This window comes from Nannospalax galili, unplaced genomic scaffold (genome assembly GCF_000622305.1).
Source record: "Nannospalax galili isolate Female #2095 unplaced genomic scaffold, S.galili_v1.0 scaffold702, whole genome shotgun sequence".
Taxonomy (NCBI): domain Eukaryota; kingdom Metazoa; phylum Chordata; class Mammalia; order Rodentia; family Spalacidae; genus Nannospalax; species Nannospalax galili.
The window spans coordinates 3,277,940-3,284,056 of record NW_008348657.1 but is presented as its reverse complement, the minus strand read 5'-3'; the positions used below and the strand labels follow the sequence as shown (position 1 = coordinate 3,284,056).

Sequence of the window (6,117 nt, the reverse complement as noted above, 5' to 3'; positions counted from 1 at the left end):
ATCTCTCCCTGGGGAGACAGAGATAGGAGGGTCTGTGGCCAGTCAGCCTAGATGAATCAGTAAGCTCAGAGAGATCCTCTTTCACTATATAAGGCAGAAAGTGTAAGTAAGGAGGGCATAAGAAGAATACCAGCTAAGAAAGTTAGAAACTTAGAACTGCAAAGTCAGCATTTTGTAACCACCATTATAATAACTATTTTAGGCAAGTATGATTGATTTATGGGAGAGCTATTGAGCTTAATACTGTAGAGCATGCAATGTTTCCAGATCACAGCTTTCAATTCATCCATTACTTACCAAATATAGAATAGAAATCTAGCTGACTCCACCCTGACCAGTGACCAAGCCATAGCATGGGGGAGGGGAGGAGAATGCCATCATGTCCCTCTGGTGTGTGGCAGGAGGACACAGCCTTGCCACTAGTCACTGTTTCAAAAGTTCCAATGACATATATAACACCAAAAAACAGAAAAGTTCAAATTAAGAAAGTCTTCAAAATAACTCTAAATGCCACATAAGAAGACAGAAAGGTTCTGAGAACTGTCCCTAGAATAAAGACCAATCAACGAACTAGAAGCCTTGATTGAAAACTAGATACAAAGAGATAGACCCTGCTATATAGGACAAGATAGGGAAGTCCGTAAAGAAGTAGACATTAGATAGTGACATTATTTCAGTCACTCTTTTGATGTAAAAATTACATTGGTGACTGTCTTTTCTCTTTGGACACCTAGTGCCATTGTTAAGGAGGCAGTGTCTTAAAGTCTGTCACTTGTTCCATGATAACACAGTAAATATTCTAAATGTACAAATACAGCAAAAGCAGTGAAGTGAAATGCTCTAATGGTTAGTATTGTCAATTTGACAGCATCTAGAATCACCCAGGGTGTCTCTCTGGACATGTGGATTAATTACTTTTAGTAGCTGTGATAAAGCACCATGACCAAAAAAGACTTCCGGAAGAATTTGTTTTGGCTTACAGCTCCAGAAGGAGAGTCCATAATGGCAGGAGCAGCATGGCAGCAGGCAGCCAGAGCAGGAGGCTGAGAGAGAACTGGAAGTGGGGCAGGCTATAAACTCTCGAAGCCCACCCCCACTGACCCACTTCCTCCAGCAAGGCTTCTGTTCCTAAAGGCTCCATAACATCCCCAAACTGGCCACCAGCTGGGGACCAAATGCTCAAACACCTCAGAGTTTAGGGAGCATTTCTCATTCAAACCACCACATCTTGTCTGTGAGGTAATTTCTAGACTGGGCTAACTGAGGTAGGAAGACCCTCCCTAAATGTGAGTGGCACATCCCATGGGCTGGGGTAGTGGACTAAATAAAAAGGAAAAAGTGAGTTGACATAGGAATATGTCAACCTACCTGACTGCAGAGAGAATGTGGCCAGTTGTTTCACACTCTTGCTGTTATTCCTTCCTCACCATGATGGCTGCATGTGATTCTCTCTCAAAGCAACAACAAGCCTGGGGCATAAAAATCAATTCATATCGTACTTTAAACTTACAAAGAAGAAGCTGGATAGATGACTCAAAGGATAAGAGTCCTGTGGGTTCAGTTCCCAGCACCCACACGTGGCTAACAAATCATCCATAACTCCAGTTCCAGGGAAATATCCTGACCACCGAGGACATGGCACAACGTGGGTGCACTAACACACATGCAGGCAGTATACTCATACACTAAAATAAAAATAATAAAATATAAAAAATAAACTCTATGTTCCTATACTACAAATTAAGCCCAAACTCCTCATGGTTGATGAAACCTATAAGATCTAGCCCAGCCAACACCTTTCCCAGCATGTCCTGTCACTGTCCCTGTCACCTTCCACACCCCACTTTGTTTTTTCCAGCAGTGGTCAGACACCCTGGACCCTTCACCTTGGAACCCTTCCCTGAGCTGGGAGGCCCTCCCAGAGCTCATAATCAGCTGAGTTCTCCTTCTCCTTGAGATTTCAGTTAAAACACCAGCTGGCCAGACACACTCTGCCATCTGCCACCATCACTTCCCACATGCCCTCCACTTAAAAAACTAATGTCTAAGCTAATATCAGGCTAGCCAGGCAATAAGATGCTAGATAGGTCTGGACATATGACCTTATTATGTACTGTCTCACTGGACCCCACTGCCCCCACAAACTGATTCTAGGGACTGGTGAGATAGACAAGTGGGTAAAGATACCTACTACTAAGCTTGATGACCTGAGTTGGATCACTAGAACCTACATGGTGGAAGGGAAGTACTGACTTCCAAGGGTTATTCTCCAAGTAGATACACCCACACAGTGAGACACATACAGACATAAACACAGAAACACATACACGAACATAGAGGCACAAACATATAGACATATGCACACTGATACATTCATATACAGAGCACATGCACACACAAACACACACATACAATACATGCACACACATTCACAAAATTTAAAGAAAAAAACCTGGTTCTATACTTTCTCTCATTTTACAGCTGAGCAAATGAAAAGTCAAATAAGTTAATTTCCCCCAAGATCACAGAACTGGGAAGAGGTGAACCCAGAAATTCACTCTTGGAAGTCTGCCTTCAGAAACACGGCTCTAGACAAAACTGTCACTAACAGCCAAGAGATGCCAAGCCACTGGGCATCTCAAATGTCAGACTTGCAATCTGTCAGCCATGCCAACTCATTGAAGATTTTCTAGAGGAAAAGTTACTACCCACTGTCTGATGAAGTCCTTCCACCCACACATCAGAATCAGCACCTGACTCAATCACTTGGAGCTTGGCAAAGTAGGGTCACATGACCTCAGATTCTCTGGTGTTGAATTGGAGTACTTGCTGTTACAAGCCTATCAAAGCGCTCAGCCCCAGGAAGAACTTGCCACACTGGCTTGGTAAAGGTATACCTATGTCATTTAGCCATTCCTTTTTTATCAGGCTGGAAATAGCACAGTAATTGATGGCTGAATCTACCTTCAAAGCAAAACAAGAAGAGAGAGCAAAACTAACAACTGGGTCACCTGTGACTTTCAAATTGCCTTTTTCTCAGTGACCCTGCACAATGTTTTATACCCGATATCTTCCCAAGCCCACCAGCCATGAGGCATAGGGCTGGGCACCTACAAGTCTCAGCAGTTCCCAGCCACTACCAGGGTTTGACTCATCCAGACATCCCACAATTCTTAACAAGCCCACAGTCCCGGAAGTCTTGCAACTTCTTTCCTTTCTCTGAATCCCCGTGCCCTGCAAGATCAGCATCCCAATCCCTGCACTCTTCAATCCCCAATTCTTAAGTCACAGCCCCCCTTTCCATTCCAGGCCTAGTCTGTAGCTCCATTTGTAGCCCCTCCCTCTCCTCCTCTTCCTGCTCTTCCTCTTCCTCCTACTTCTCTGCCCTCCCCCTTTGTCTTCCTCCAGTTCCTCCTCTCCCTCCCTTCTTTCTCCTCTTCATCCTACTTCCTTCCCTGCTTCCTTTTTTCTTGTTTATCCTCCTCCTCTTTCTCCTCCAACACCTGCCCCTCTTTTCTCCAACTCCTTCTTGTTCTTCCTCCTTGATCCTTTTCCTCTTCTTCCAATCCTTTCTCCTCTCTTGCCCCTCTTGCTCTTTCCTTCTCTCTTGCCCCTTCTCCTTGTATCCTTAGTCTTCCCCTTTGTCCTCCTTGTGCCCCTAGTCCTCCTCCTCCTTGTCCTTGAACTCAGACTCCCCATCCTTCCTCTGTTCATCCATAAGCTGAGGGGACTCACCAGGTGTAGGGCCAGCAGGAGCAGCAGCAGCAGCAGGAAAATCCACAGTTAAAGATGGCAGCTGTTGGTGAATGTGCTGTGTTCAGGGTCATGGTACCAGCCACCGGTGAGTGTGACCCACACACCCTGCCTGGGCAGCTGTCGCACAGTTGGAACACCACGCCCACAGCACTCCATGACACAAGGCGCCAGGAAGGTAGAGGGTGTGCCCTGGGGTTCAATACCCTGAGGCTCAGCACCCTAAGGATCAGCATTGAGGCACTGGGTCAGAGTCCACGTCTCCAACGTTGCTACCAACACATCGGCCTTATCTGCTGCAGATGTTCCCCTAAGGCAGGCCTGGAATCAGCAGCTGTGGCCTCACAAGTGCGGGTCTCGAAAGGAGTTCCCCATAGTGCACTGCTGTACCTGTTAACAGATGCTTCCGCACGCCGCCCCCCCCCCGCGCGCCCACGCCCGCGTGGGGAAGTGGAAGTTCTGGCGGTCCCAGGGCTCTGGCGGAGGTGGAGACGCTCTTCTGCTGCGCTGTGCTGCACCCCTTTGCGTTGGTTGCGGCTTCTGGGACTTGGGTCCAGCGACACAGACAGATTCGCTGACGCAGTCCAGCCTTTAACTGCATTCTTGATCACCTAGCGGTGGTTTGGCTCCAAGAGGTCGGATGCTCGACGGAAGGGGAGTCGTCATTGAGACACGCCGCAAAAGACCAAGCAGGCACCTCCTGCAGTGGGTCCTTCAGAGACTTGGGCGCAAGTTCAGAGACACCCTTCGCTTGCTTCGCCAAGCGTCTGGCTGGCTGCTTCCCTGCCCTCTATTGCCTTCTCTTTCCCGCTACCTCTAGAGAACGGCTCTTCCTTGGCGCCCGGCCCTGGGGGCAGCTCAGGCTGCTCCTTCTTTAGAGAGAACGCCTGGTGTGATTTTCGCCCCTTAAGGCAAGGGACTCCTCCGCGCCCCTGGCGCTCACCGGACCCTCTTCCTTGAGGGAGATTTGCCTGCGTGGGCCTCTGGCTCCTGACCCCCGCCCCCCGGGATCCAAACAGGGTGCCTTCAGGACTGCCAGTCATCCCAACGTCCAGGCCACCCAGGGAAACCTCGATGCTGGGGTGTTTCTTCCTCTCATTTCTCTTTTGGGGGGCTGTCCCTGGAGATCCCGCCAGGCGGCGATCCGCAGGATTCCCGCACCTGTTCAGGCCACTTGCACCGCTCCTGCTGCAGAGGGCACGCTGGTTCTCTGGTTCACTCCTGGGCAGGGGCGTATCGTCGCTTCCCTCTGGAGCATTTGTGGGGCGCGGGGTCCAATGGTTAGCTCAGAGTTCTGCGGGCCAGGCTCCGTTTTGGTCCACAAGGGGAACAGATCGGGCCTCTTGCCTTGGCGAAGTCAAAGAGGAGCCCGTGTTTCCTCGCGTGCCAGTCTCCCCCAGGACTTCGGCCACGATGGGCAAGGAAGAGTTTCTTGAAGGAAACAGTCTTCCGCGGCCTGTGAGGGTCCCTGTCCAGCTCCTGGAGGGCTCTGCTTCTGGTCTTCCAGGGCCTGAGTTCCTCTCAGGCTTGGACCTGGAACTGCCTTGGCAGCGAGCATTGCTGAAAGGAGCCCTGGGGCTGGTGCAGGGCGCAAGGAGAGCCTTAAATATCTACTGACTGCAGCAGGGGCTCTAAGCCATGCCCGCTGTGACTATCTCAGGAATTCCTGGGGCCTTCCAGGGATTTTCGCCAAGACTGACTCCTTCACCAGTAGCCCACAAATCCCACAGAGGGAGGTCTAGGAGCCCCACTACACTGATGGGGCCACCCCCAGGATCACAGGTCTTTGTTCCATCTCCAAGAGCTACTATGCCATTTTTCCTCCCTAGGCTAGGTGCAGTGGAAGCACAGAAACTGATGGGCTGGAGGCCTGGAGAGGGAAATGGATGGGTCTGACATCACCAAGTTGAACCTCTTGGAGAGCAGAGCATTTCTGGTGTCTGCCTGACCTTCAAAGTACGTCTCCTCCAAGGTCTGGTCAGCTCCTCCATACCATACCCCATGAACCCACAATCCAGATGCACTTCAGGGGTTCAGGAAGGTGACTCTCCAAATAGCACTTCCCAAACTTTAAAAGAGCTTTAGAAGTTTCTTGTTCTGCTTTGGCTCACCAGTTATCTGTACTTCATTGGTCTGTCCTCTATGTGTGTGTAAGAGTCGGGAGCAAGGGTGTGGGTTCGCCCAGGTGCGTCCGTTTCCAGGTCACATTTGTGTGTTGGGCCTCTGAATCTGTGCTTGTGTCTGTGTTCTTGTCTGTGGCTGCAAGCTTTTGCGGTTGGTTGCGTTTCTGTGACCGGGTTTGCTTGGGTCAGCAGTGCAAGGCCAGGGATTGCCACACCTGTGAGAGAGAGAGGGGGGGGGAAG

At 50.0% G+C, this 6,117-nt stretch overlaps 1 pseudogene; it reads left to right on the top strand.

The window, feature by feature from the left end:
* The first annotated feature begins 3,789 nt into the window (after positions 1-3,789).
* The window catches only part of LOC103744150, a 26,811-nt pseudogene continuing 24,483 nt past the window's right edge, over positions 3,790-6,117 (top strand).